Genomic DNA, 14,824 nt, shown 5'->3' with positions numbered 1-14,824 from the left:
GGATGACTTATGTGCCCTGGAGTGGGGGGATGGGACTTGACCTACCGCTTTGAGGTCAGTTCAGGATGGCAGTGTCACCTTTCACAGGGCTGGAAACATTGCTGTCACAGGGGGAAGGAAAGTGTGGCTCTAAATCAAAATGTCCCAGACACAAAGCTCACTTGGGTCTTGGAAGGAGAAAGGGATGGAAAAGGGGAAGTGGAGAGCTGTTTACATTGTCTACCATGTGGTCAGATGGGAGGGGGCCCACGATAGGAATGAACCAGCACATGCAAGTCTGTTATAGCCCTACCCACAAGAACCATGGCCTTGCTGTTCACCTTGCTGTTGGTGAACAGATAAATGTGATACGTTCACACAATGGAGTCTCACTGAGCCATAAGCAGGAATGAAATATGCTACCTGAAGAAAAATGGCAGAAATGGAAGGCCACCATGTTAAGCAAAATTAGCCAAGGCTGTTCTCATGCAAAGGGCTCGCCTGATGCTTGTATTATTTAAGATGAAGTGTCACTATGACATCCAGGCTAGCTTCCAGTTCATAATCCTCCCACCTTAACCACCCAGGAAGCTGGATTACAAGTGTGCACTACCACACCTAGCTGATAAGTTTTTAGTTTAAATTTGTATGGTGGCACATGTTTTTAATCCCCAAATTAAAGAAGTAGAGGCAGGCAGATCTCTCTGAGTTTGAGGCCATCCTGATCTATATAGAGAGTTCTAGACCTTTCCTGATATATAGAGAGAGTTCTAGGCCATCCTGATCTATATGGAGTTCTAAGTCAGCCTGATATATAGAGAGAGTTCTAGGCCAGTATGATCTATATTGAGAGTTCTAGGCCAGCCTAATCTCTATAGAGTTCTAGGCCAAACTATCTATATAGAGTTCTAGGCCAGTCTGATAGATAGATATTTAAATTTGCTTCTTAATTTGAACCTGTTGTTAGAAAAGGGGTTTATCATTAATAATAATTTAAAATTTACTTTAGTTTTCAAACTACTTGAATGGCTTGATTTCTTTTTTTTTTTTTTTTGTATTTAACGATTGATCTCTTTGGAATTACTGTATACCATATAGGGCAGGGCCTGTTATTTGACCTAATCAGGGAGTGTCAGAGGCATACTAAGGTGGGCGTTTGGAGGCAATGAAGCCCAAAGCTGTACAAGATAGCACTTCTGCATCAAAGTGTTCTTGTGAGAAGAATAAGGCAGTTCTGAAAGACAACTAAGTAACATCATGAATCTCTATGGGAAAATAATCTAATAAAGAATTTAATTCCTCACAGCTGATTTTTAATGATCTACTTGAGTACACAAAGGGGAATACATATATGCACACATGAACACACATGTACACAATTCATGTGCACACACACACACAGAGAGAGAGAGAGAGAGAGAGAGAGAGAGAGAGAGAGAGAGAGAGAACATGATACATGAGAGAAGAATTAACTTTTTTTAAATGACCAAAAATATCAACAATGATGGTACTATGGTAAGATAACATAAAATTATCTTACAGGATGGTAGTCAGGAGTCTCAAGTGAAGTGATGTCATAACCAGAATTAAAGGGTGAGGGAGACTTAATGGAGAAGGTAAAGAGGAAGGCATTCCCACCAAGGGACAGTTCATGGCACAACCACATTGCCATGGTTTTGACGATGCAGAAGTGCCGCTGGCTGGCCTGTTCCTCATGCTGTGTTTCACTAGAAAGGGTGTAAGGAGAGAGGGCCCTCCCTGCCTCCCACAAGATCAAGAAGCGTTTTCTTAAAGGTGCAGAAGGCCATAGGTCAGACTTGCAGAACCTAGGATCATCCTTACAGTTAATTAGTTCTGGACTATGCTTTGGGAAACTGGTGGCAGTCTGCCACTGGCCCATTAGCTATCATGTGCCAACTGCATTAAAAGTGTGGTAGGAGAGCAAGGAAGGGTGCAAGGCTAGAAAGGAACAAAGTCCAGGAAGTAAAGAGAGGCTGTGCTTCTGGCCATCAAGTTGCCAAGACTTCTAGCACGCCCGCTGCCACTCTGTGATTTTTACCAAAAGAAGATTCGATGTTGGATTGTAATCTTCTCGACCTTTTATGTTTCGAAAACATGAACCATAGGGCTCATGAGGGAGTGATGGTGTCATTTCCCTTTGACTGAGTGGGAGCAGGGAAAGCTAAGAAAGCTGTGTAATAATCTTCAATTATGAGTGTCTTAGTCAGGGTTTTCATTCCCGCACAAACATCATGACCAAGAAGCAAATTGGGGGAAAAGAGGATTTATTCAGCTTACACTTCCACATTGCCGTTCATCACCAAAAAAAGTCAGGACTGGAACTCAAGCAGATCAGGAAGCAGGAGCTGATGCAGAGGCCATGGAGAGATGTTACTGGCTTGCTTCCCCTGGCTTGCTCAGCTTGCTTTCTTGTAGAACCCAGGACTACCAGCCCAAGGGTGGCACCACGCACAATAGGCCCTCTCCCCTTGATCACTAATTAAGAAGATGCCTTACAACTGGATCTCATGGAGGCATTTCTTCAAGGGAGGCTCCTTTCTCTGTGATAACTCCAGCTTGTGTCAAGTTGACATACAAAACCAACCAGTACAATAAGTGTTACCCTATGTCAGGACACACAAGGGGGACTCTGTCTTTGGAAGCCAACCTGGGAATACAGGAGTGCCAGTACTCATTGCGATCAATGGACAGGTACACCTAGGCTATTCAGACACCACATATGAACTAGATCAGAGGACAGCAGGTGGCACCTCTTTATGAAATGTGGTGGCTAAATTTGATTGGCAGATGACAATCAAAATACTCTTCAGACTCTAGAACTCCAAAGTTGAGCAGTTTGGGGCAATGAGCCTGTCAGATTTTCTTGATTTTGTTTTCGTTTTTTACCATTTCCTGATTCTCCTTTTCCTTCTTTTTCTTTTAGGGAAGAAATCTTCCTAGGCTGCTCATGCCATCCCAGACTCTTGGACTCTAGCAATTCCCCCACTCCAGTCTCTCTGAGATACCACTGTGCCCATTACAGACTGTTTACTGTGGCCCCTGTACCACAGAATGGCGAAGTACAGTTGGACAAGTGTGCCTTCATCTTGGTAGCAGTGCAGGTAATTATTAATGATATGTATGGATTTCAAACAATCCATCAGCCTGAGTGTGAATCTCATTAGGTTGCCGAAGTAGTAGTTACTCTAAAACTTATTTTATCTTGAAGATAATATGTTTTAACACCACGTCCACAAAGCAACAGTCAGGGAGCTGTAAGAGCAAAGCTGGTGATCTTCATGTAGGAGCCAGAGGCCGGTTCACAGTGACTGGTTTAGTCAGCAATGCATAAGGACATTTTAGTTTTTAGAACCCGCTGGAGACTGGCAGGCATTTTTTGAGCAGGAGTGTGATTGAGAACATTTGTTAGAAAGCAAACTATCTTTTGACAGGATAAACTTTCATGTAGTTCTACAATTCTCCATTATGTCCCCCAGACATTATAACGTATTATTGTTTTTCAAAGCATAGAGATTAAAATTGGCCATTTACATCTTTTAAACCTTCTTTGCTTAATTTGTCAGAGAAAAGTCACATATAAAATGTGTTTACATTTCCCCCCAGTTACTGCTTGCTCTTTACCTGGGTCTTTTCAGCCCTTACTAGTCTCAAAAAAATGAAGTTTTTCCTACGAATACAACTATAACTCTACAGTCCCATGACTGGGATGAAGGGTTTCGGAGTGATCCCTTTCCTAAGCTGTTTATTGGTTTTGAGAGTTTAGATCTTACCTCTGACTGCCACACACAGGCCTATATGATGGGGGGAGGGGGGGTGTTGATGGATTTGGGGAAGGGAATGGGTTTGGTGGAGGAGAAGCACGAATAAGAGATTGATGTGACTGGGAGGTCACTTCGTGAGGCAGCTCAGTGCCTGGGTTCCTACTTAAGCAAACTCGAAACCAATCTAAGGTTGGTTTTTTGATCACTATACATAACTTTCAAAGTTGCTAGAAACTTGAGTTCGATCCCAGAAGCTACACGGAAGATGGGCACGGTACTGTGTGCACACATAATTTCCATACTTAGACATGGTGACAGCCAGATCCCTGGGGCCTTATCCGGCCACAATTTAGTCTACATGCTTAACTTCGGAACAGTGAGAGGTGTCTCAAAAAAAAAAAAAAAAAAAAGCAGGTGGCAAACAGGAGAGGGCTTGCCTCACACAGTTGAAAGGTGAAGATTGACAGCTGAGGCTGCCCTCTGACCTCCACTCGGGCACCACAGCAAGCAGCCACCCTCATAGACCACACACACACACACTGCATACAAAAACACATACACAAAAACACGTATTTTTTACGTTTTATTGTAATACAAGAAAAGCTGTTACTGTCATTTCCCTTCAAAGGCTACAAAGTTAAATGTTTTCAAAGGTTAGAATAATCCCAAAAGTCACCACAAATGAGTTTTGGACAAATATAATGATTCCAATGTAAACAAGAGATAGAAACTGGCCCGGGAGGGCAGGGGCCCCACAGCAGCAGGCCAGAGCATCCTCCCCAGGGCCTGCGAGACTGGGAAAGAACTGTGCGATTACTGCTTTACTTCTGTCTCTTCTCCAGGAGAACCCTGCCTGAAGGCGGGGATTACCTGACAGACAGAAGAGACACCTGGCCTGACACCTGGCTGAGACAATCAGCTCGACCAGCTCACCCTCCTCCCCCACTTCACCTCTGTCTCTGCCAGAAGTCCATTCCAAAGGTCCCACCTAAGGCTGGATATTGCCCCGCTCCCAGACCCCTCCCTCTGCTCTCTGTTTCCTTCCTTTCTCTGAAACTCCTATAATAAAAGTCCTCCTTTCTGAAACTTGCCCTCTGTGGTTCATGAATTTCATTCCTCAAATTCTTGAGACAAGAATCTGAAATCCACTGACTCAGTGAAAGTTTTATGTGACTGTGTGTGTGTGTGTGTGTGTGTGTGTGTGTGTGTGCTTTCGGCACCCTAACGTCTGAGCCAAGCCCACGCAAGAGTCCCAGGAAGGACTCTGCTGCTCTCAAAGAGACCCCAGTATTCCCTTAACAATTGTCTAGATTAGCACAGATAGTCTATTTATTCTGTCTATATAGTCTGTTTATTTTTGCCCTAAAGATGAAACAAACAAACAAACAAACGAACCCCACTTAATTGTAGAGAAAATAAAAGATTATTGCTTTTGTGGTCCTTGCCAGGAACATTAAACCAAGCTACTTTTTATAACTGGGAGAGAACAAAGGAGCAGTCTAAAAATCTGAAACTGGACCGGGCGTGGTGGCACACACCTTTAATCCCAGCACTCGGGAGGCAGAGGCAGGCAGATTTCTGAGTTCGAGGCCAGCCTGGTCTACAAAGTGAGTTCCAGGACAGCCAGGGCTACACAGAGAAACCCTGTCTCGAAAAAACAAAACAAAACAAAAAATCTGAAACTGGGCATTTCTTCAACAAAAGACAAAGTTCTCTTTATGAGATAAAACAAAACAAACAAAAAACACCCAAACAAACAGAACAATGGAGTAGATTTACCCCTGTCCCTTTCCCTATAAAAGATTTCTCAAGAATAGGTATGCCTACTAGTGTTTAATAACTGACTCTCTGAGAAAAAAAATGTATTTGTTACATATGTCTACTATATATATAAAGTGCACACTACAAAATTTAAAAATGTGTTCAGAGCAATGGCTGATTATACACTTGCCATACACATCTGAAGACTTGAGTTGGATCACTTTACCCATGTAAAAGGCCAGGTGTGGTAGGTAGAGTGTGCCTGTAGTCTAGGTGTAAGGAGGTGGAGATAGGGAGGACGTCTGAGGCTCAGCCCCAGCTGATCAGCTACTACCACCAAATCAATGATGCCAATGTCTATTAAGAGACCCCGTCTCAAATGAACAAGGTGGGCAGTTACAGAGAATGGCACTTGGTGTTGGCCTCTGGCCTCCACATGTTAGTGACTACCTGTGATGGTGCACCTCCTGACACAGGAACATGTACACCACACATGCACAGAAAACTAAATAAAAAACACACTACACCCATTTTTGTAAACTCCACATCACAGTCGGTTACCACAAGAAGTTTTTGGTTTCTGCTGAGCCTTTGGCTCTACAGATAACCTACAGCAACAGTGGGTGGCGTGCGCTTCTGTCACAGATGTTGCTTCACATGTGTCTGGTTAACAAGTTGCTGATGATGATGGGATAACAAAGACATACATAGGACATTACTCAATATAGACTAATTCGGTGTTTAGTTTTTGTTACCCCACTTTAAGCTCCCGGCAGACCACACTACCAGCCCCACTCAGGTTCCCTCAGATCCGAGGATCATACACACACACACACACACACACACACACACACATTAGCTTATTTTTCAACACACTTTATTGGCTCAATTGCTGGGCACTTCTAATATGCGGCAGCTAGTGTGCCCTTCCCAATACTCTTAGCTCAGTACCCTAAATCTACCCTCAACTTTACTTGTTCAGTTCTCTTTTCCTTGTTCAGCAACCCAAAACTGCCCTTCTTTTAGTTGAGTTTCTCATCTCCCACCTGGGGAAGCAAGCAGCCTAGGACCACTCCACCCGAGATCTCCCATGGCTGGTTACCTTTTCTCCCTCTGAAACGTGACTAAATATCCCCTTTCCTTCCTGCTTCCCTTAACCTCCTGCAGGGACCTGGAAGTCCCACCTCTTTCCTCCCTCCTAGCAGTTGGCTTCTGGCATCTTTATTGATCAGTCAAGAACCAACTGGGGAACAGGACCTTAGCATCAGAACCACCCTCTACACACAAGTCAGTCACTTCACTGAGTTATTAATATGGTCTAAAGAGTATAAGAATATTCTCTTATTTATCTGTTCTACTAATGATGTAGTAGCTGCACACGCACTTTCAGGTCAACTTTAGTTCACGAACATTCCATCAATTTTTGCAAATGTAGATAGTCATCAATTCAATCAAGACCTCAATTACAGTGAGTAGCCCTGCTACTTTCTTTTATGTAAACGCCTTTATCAAGATGGATCTCAAGGTACCATCGTGCTATTCCTGAACTCAGCTGGGGGACACAGGGGGGATAGGAGCAGTAGCAGACTACCATATCATATTTCTGTCATATCAATAAAGGTGCAAATATCCTTGAAGGCCTAAGAAATAATAAATTTAAAATGACTAGAAAACATTTCTTTCTTTTCTGTATTAGTTATTTCTCTGTTGCTGTAATAAAACACCATGACCAGGGCAACTAATAAAATAAAGTGTTTAATTGATTCTGTGTTTCCAGAGGGCTAGAGTACTTAATGGCAGAGCAAAAGCATAGATGCTGGAAGAGCTGAGAGCTCACAGCTCCAACATTACAGATAATATATGCATTCTCAGTGAGAAATCACCCCCATATACTCATAAATAAATGAAAGGCTCTTTAACCATGCTAGCCCTGCTCTTGGCTAATACCCAAAGAATATCTGGCCTCAAACAGAAGACTTGACTACAGAAGACTGTGTATACTCTATGCTTATACATTCCACAAACACTGTCATCCCTAAATCTCTTTCAGGTCCCAGCCCCGGATTACACTTCAAACAATTTTAACAGAGACAGGAGACAAGGAGTCTGGCCACTTAAACAAATAAGAGATTCACACAACAAAGATATTAAAATGTTGCCAGAATTATTTTTAAGTACAGCATTACCATCCTTTTTTGAGTAGCTATTCCTCAGGACCATTTTGTACACAAGGCAGCATTATGTTTTTTTCTGATTAAGAGCACAGGGGCCTTAATGGTGGAGCAGGACTTGATGGTGGTTGTGGCCTGCAATGCTCCTCTTGTGCTGCCCCCTTTGTTATAGGAATAGGGCCTAATGGTTGATTTACATCTTTAAAATCCCAAATTTCCCTTTTCTCTAACAGGCCTGATTAGCATATTATTTTGCTTTGGGACATTTTAGAGGCAGTGCTCCTTAAGATAAATTTCATTTCTGTAAATTAATGTCTCCTAATCAAATCTATTAATAAATTCATTACAACATTAGTTTAATGACTTTGAGTTTCTTCTACATCAAAACCCACAGAAGGCAAAGAACATAAAGGAACTGACTTGAGGCTTTGAAACCTGTAAGCCCGCCCCTAGTGACACACCTCTTCTAACAAAGCCATACCTCCTAATCTTTCCCAGAGAGTTCCACAAACTTTTGACCAAGTATTCAAGCAGGGTTCATGCTTACTCAAGCCGCAATAATTACTTTTAATTTACTTAGTCACAAGTTGGTATCTTTCACTTTTTAGTAATGGCTATGTTTAACACAGATCTTACAACATTCCTGGAAATTTAATGACTGGTTCATAGGAACCAGTACAAACCAGCTCCTGCGTATCCCTGGCTGTAAATACAGGGAGTTTATTTGCTGACTTAGAGAGGAATACTTGGAAGATCACATCCCCAGGCCTGGATATGACAGACATGAAGTCCAAACCACAATGAGATTGTATGCTTGGAAAGATGAGAGCAGAGAGCAGCTTCCCAGGAAACAATAAGTATAGCTTAGGTAGTGTCATCATCAAAAACTCTGCAAGAACTCCATAGCTAGAATCTTGCTTTTAATAACCAGTTAGAATGCATACTGAAAGTGATATTTAACTTGAATTTTAATGGAAACATCAAAAGTCTATGTCCAGAACTTCTAACCCTATACTCTGTAATAAGATCTCTGAGTGACTGAGGACACAGGAAATGAGTTGTAAAATAGCTGGACTGTGTTTTATTCAGGTACTTCATTCTCACTGAGGAATTGATGACAGTGCTTTATTCCATGTGACCGAGTGACCTTCCCAGCTCCAACTCCCTCTGTGCTACCATGACTCCAATCTATTATGTCCTGAGATATCTGCTGATGACTCACAGTCTTGGAGACAAAGTGAGGCTTTTTTTAAAAAAAAAAAGTATTTTCATCATCATCATTAGCATTATTAATTAGAAATATTTCCAGTTCTCCTTTACTGACAACACAACTGAGATATTTATGTTGTTCGTTTCAGTTATCTTAGGATTGATGGATAACGGTTAGCTACAGTGTGGTCCTCATTACTATTTTTTAATTATAGTAGGTGTGTGAGGGGAGGAGGGAGGAAGTAGAAGGAGAGGGAGTGGGAGAGGGGGAGAGGGAAGGGGGGAGGGAGACGGAGTGGGGGAGGGAGAGGGGGAGGGAGCTGCTTGTGGACGTTGTACATCGTGGTGCGGAGCCTAGTGCGCACCACGATGTACAACGTCCACAAGCAGGCTGTGTGTGTGTCTGTGTTTGTGTGTGAGTGTGTGTGTGAGAAAGGGAGATGGGGAGGGAGAGGGAGGGGGAGAGGGAGAGGGGGAGGGAGACTGAGGGTACATTGTGTATGTGTGTACAGGTGTGCTTGCCTACAAAAGGATATGTGAAGGCCAGGGGTTGGCATTGGGTATCTTTCTAATTTGCTTTTCACCTTCCTTTTGAGATAGTCTCAAAGAACTTGGAACTCGCCATTTTGGCTGGGCAGGAGCTCTGGGGTCAACCTGTTTCTATGATCTGTCTACCCTCAACACTGCAGTTCCAAGCATACAACAACAACTTAGATTTTTACATGGGTTGTGGGGATCTGAACTGAGCTACTCAAGCTTAGGGAGCAAGCACTTTACCCTTTGAAGTGTCTCTCCTAACTAGGTCCTTTCTTCTCCACAAATCCACAGTCATCTCTGCATCCTGGAGCTTTTATGTCTGAGGACTGGACTATGCAAGTCAGTAGCTTTCTCCCTATTGCATTCTCTGGGTCATTGCTTGGGTTTAGCAATGATAATCGGGCCCAAGTGGAACCTCTGTTAGATCACCACCCCAAGATTACTTTTCTTCTTTCCCTGTACCAGGAGTCCAGACAGAGATGATGAGTGGCCAGGTTGCAGTCACAGAATCTGCTTGCTATACCTTGAGGATGAGAAGATACAACACTGAGATGCCCAGGATTCTACTAGCAAATGTTCATACTGTGTGGGAAGGCACGTGTCTTCGTTACTTTGCTGTCTTTTTTCTGTTGCTGTGATTAAATACCCTGACAAAAGTCACCTCGGGGAGAATGGGTTCATTTCAGCTTAGGGCTCAAAGGTTGTACTCCTTCATGCTAGTGAAGTCAAGAAGCAGGGACTTGAGGCAGATGCTCACATTTTATCCATGATCAGGCAGAGCACAGTGAAACACTGTTCTCACTCACTTTCTCCTTTTTGAGTTGGTCAAGATTCTAACCTAGGGAATGGTGCCGCTCACAGTGGGCAGGTCTTCTCACCTCAGTTAACCCAATCAAGATAACTCCACACAGGCCCACAGGCAAGCCTAGAGGCCCAGCTCCTAGGTGATTCTAGACATCACCTAGTGGCCACACAACTCAAGAAACAATAACTCCTTCCACAGCAGTCATGAGCAGGCCCTAGAGGCTCAGGCAGAGGTGGGGTCTCACGGGGACCCAGGACTGTTATTTTTATATTCACCACTTCTCAGGGAAAATGGCAGCCCAGAGAGGTTAACTCACCCAAAGGTACAAACCTAGGAAGAAGTTGGGGTGTGATCTCACTCAGGACATCTGACACCAGGGTCCAGGAACTTAAAACCTCTTACTCATCCAGGATAACCCCTCAAACGTGGTCAAGAACTAAATAAGGAGTAAAGGACACCACATCATGTTTGACTATGTACTTGATATACGACACTAGTTATAGCATTTTTAATTATAATATTCTCTCCCATTTTCTCTATTCTAACTGGGTAGGGAATACGTGAGTTCATATTAATACCCTGCTTTGAAAGTCTAGATGCAAGATGATGATCGTTAAAAAATCGCCGACAGTGTGCTTCCTAAAAACTTGGCAGTTTTACACTCTTATATAAATGGGATGAACCTCAGGTTGGATTTGATGACACTATTACTTGTGAGAAGCAACGGTCACTTGAGATCTGGCAATTTAAAAAAAAAAAAAAAATTCTCCAAAGTGACTGAGAAGAGGGTTAAGATGATGAGCTATCGGAGAGGGAATTATGAGGGCTTTCACAGCAACACTTCAGAGAACCCAGAGTCCCTTTGTTCTGTATTCATCTCAGCAGCGGATGGGAGAAAGGCTGCATTTCCTAAATTAGAGAAAACCTGTTACCTGCAGATTGCAAATCTTGTCCAAAGAAAATAGGACGGTGAAGGTGATTCTACTGGTAACAATTTTCCAGCAGTCATTTAGATCTCTTATAAGTTTTCTTTCTCCCCACCTCCCCTCCCCCATCTCTCTGTCTCTTTCATTTTGACAAGGTCTTGCTATCTAGCCCGGAGCCAGTGCCTAACTCAAAATGCCCCTGCCTCAGACAGGAAGTCTGGACACTTCCCTTTTCTTGCTCCTATGGTTCTGATAAAGAAGGCTGTGTTTGGCGGTGGTGGTGCTGGGGCATTCCTGGGTGGAATATTTGGATGCGACTGTTGACTGGAAAACCTAACTCTCAAGTATAGTATCAGGATTGAGAGGAAACATATACAGCTTTCTGTGGTATTCTGCTCATTTATGAATGTACTCATTCCTGACTCTCTTATGAAACCTAAATGTATAAGTTTGCGTCTCGAGATCGTATATGCCAAACACCACTCTAGAGTTGCAACCAGAACAAAAATGTACTGTGATTACTTTCTCTGTCGTAGTTTTCAACAGGAAATTATACCTTGAGCGGGGGTGGGGGGCTTGGGGGGGGGCTTCAGCATGGATTCTCTAGGGAAACCTCACAAAGAGACCATTTGAGAGAACCACAGGCCCACAGGCTCATGGCTCACAGGTGAGGAAGCAGTTGTCCTCACCTAGACCTGAAGGCTCAGCTCTACAGCTACAGTGACATTCAGCATGACAAGTCTGTCTTCAAAGTCCCTCAGCCTCTTCTTCTCTAAGACCAAGACCACTAGGCAACACTGCCTAGGATGTCTGAGACACAGGAAGGACTGGCCTTGTGATCCCATTTCATAGTAACAACAGTACCTAAGTTGTGCTCTTATTTACAGGTATAGAAATGTACTGGACTGAAACTGGAGTGCCTTAGTGACGGGGGGGGGGGTATTTGCTCTGTTAGTCTGCTCTGTACCCGATGCTGTGCTAATTCCAGAAGCCTCTGAGGACCCCCAACTGCAAATGATGAGTTGGAACACCAGCATTGTTAAGTGGGGATGTCTCTTGGGGGCCACAACCACACCGTGGCCCACTGGGCTGGATGGCAATGCACACTAACCAGGTACGCCACGCTGCAGGGTCCTATGTGACAGACAAGCCTCTCTCTCCTGTTATTTCTTTTTGTTGCTCTATTTCAGAAGATGGCTTCCGTTAACACATTTCACAGTAGAAATATTTAGCCTCTTGGAGGACACTGAAAACCCCTTAGTGTTGGACTCATGGTATTTTGGGGCTTGTTAAATTCCCCCTGGAATCTTTCTTGGGTATTTCTAACAAAATCATAGTTACAAGAATAGCTTCTTAGATGTGTAACTATAGTGAAAATGGAAGTGCTTGTTGAACATTATATATAATGTATGAGAAGAATACTATTGTCCTTTGTTACAGATAAAAGAGACAGTGTCACAAAGTCCCTGGGAAAGAAGTGGTACTCCCTCCTTTGTCCTTATCCAAGCCTTCATTCCTTCCACCACATGGCCTTAAACATCCCTTGGAGAACATGCTTTCAAATTACACTTTCAATTCTCCAAAACCAAGAGACTCCATTCCTGCCGTGGAAGTATTACTGAATGGTGTCCCCTGTACCAGGCTTGAGGTCTGGGTTTAGATGATATAGATCAGAATCCTCCTTTTCTTATTTTAAAACTCCAGGATCGCTTGATTTACAAAAAACACTATCAGGAAATAGCACTCTTTCTATTCTTCAGGGCTCCATTCAGACAAAACTTGAAAGTGGGCCTGGCTCTCTCTTCTCCGAGCACCAAGCACTTTCTACATCACAGCTCTCTTCCCAGTCCCTCGACACCATCACCCATGAAAGGGCCTCTTTGCCAGTGCTGCCAGGCTGATCCTCACTGCCTGAGGCGTCACCAAAGCCTGTTCCAGGAAAAACCAGATCGGTAGCATCCAGCCCTGGTATGTGGGAGCACCAGATGTCCCCTGTCATCTGTGTGATCTTGGGTCTACCTTACTTGGACAGTAAGCAACTGGTCTGTAAGGATCAAGTTTCTCCACATTCGGCAACTGCCAAGTGGAGGATAAGTTTGTGGCCCGAGCACAGTGTTTATATGATGCAAGGTTCTTATTCCCTGTATCCTGAGAAGAAGGCGGCGGAGTTTAGAATTCATGGATCTTGTAAGAAACAGCCAGCAAGACTGTCTTCTGGCATTGCTTTCTTTTTTCCCAGCAGCGACCTTCAAATCTTTGCTATCCCCTGGGTATTTCTGAAACATTCTTTCCTGTCTTTTTCTTTCTTTCTTTCTTTCTTTCTTTCTTTCTTTCTTTCTTTCTTTCTTTCTTTCTTTCTTTCTTTCTTTCTTTCTTTCTTTCTTTCTTTCCTTTTTTGGTTTTTCGAGACAGGGTTTCTCTGTATAGCCCTGGCTGTCCTGGAACTTACTCTGTAGACCAGGCTGGCCTCCAACTCAGAAATCCGCCTGCCTCTGCCTCACAAGTGCTGGGATTAAAGGCGTGCACCACCACACCCGGCTTAATTAGCCAGGTTTCTGTGGCTGCAACCCAGGAACTCTCATAATGAGCCTTTGCTTTCTGTTGGCCAACCTGCATGCTGCATCTGTCCTGAAGCCACTCCCACACCAGCTCCTACATCCATATCACATCTCTTTCTAGGTCAGGATATCTATCACACTCAGGGTTGCTGCTAACCAGTCGGGCAACGGACCTCTTACAATGAGCTAGCAACAGAGAGAGGGACTGCCTAGGTCCATTTCCCAGCTCTAACTCCGGACATCTGTGTGAATCCTTATTCACACAGTTATGGAAGCTATTGTCAACAGCTGCTCAATCTCATCAATGGTCTTTCTCTCAGCTTCTGGATGTTAGCAGTAGACTTTATTCTTCTCCTGCATTCACTCTGCTCTGAAGGAGAGTGGTGTCTTAGGGTTTTACTGCTGTGAACAGACACGATGACCAAGGCAACTTCTATAAGGACAACATTTAATTGGGGCTGGCTTACAGTTTCAGAGGTTCAGTTCATTATCATCAAGGTGGGAACATGGCAGCATCCAGGCAGGAGTGGTGCAGGAGGAGCTGAGAGTTCTACATCTTCATCTGAAGGCTGCTGGCAGAATACTGACCCCCAGGCAGCTAGCATGAGGATCTGAAAGCCCACACCCGCAGTGCCACGCCTACTCCAAAAAGACCACACCTACCCAACCACTCCCTGGGCGGAGCATATACAAACCATCACAGGTGGGGAGCACAGGAGCTGCTGGAGCTGCGGGTCAGAGGAGTAAGGATTATTAAGCGCAAACTCCAGGGGTCAGACTGTCTATCATAGATTCTAGTTTGCCCAGCTTGGGACCCCTGGCAGATTTCCTGTCAGGAACTCAGGATAAAGTTTAAAGCTCTTCCAAGGCTCAGATTCACCCAGGGTCAGAAAAATGCCTGTTTTCTTAACTTTAATACTCTTTGCTCTCCACTTTGAATTATCCAGAAAAGCTGCCTTCTTAGATATTTTCTGGGACCTTTTCCTAGTCTACACTACAGTGACTACAGTGCATTTCTTCTTCTTCTTCTTCTTCTTCTTCTTCTTCTTCTTCTTCTTCTTCTTCTTCTTCTTCTTCTTCTTCTTCTTCTTCTTCT

The sequence above is a fragment of the Mus pahari genome, chromosome 18 (assembly GCF_900095145.1).
Source record: "Mus pahari chromosome 18, PAHARI_EIJ_v1.1, whole genome shotgun sequence".
Taxonomy (NCBI): Eukaryota; Metazoa; Chordata; class Mammalia; order Rodentia; family Muridae; genus Mus; species Mus pahari.
Note: the sequence above shows the minus strand (reverse complement) of the source record.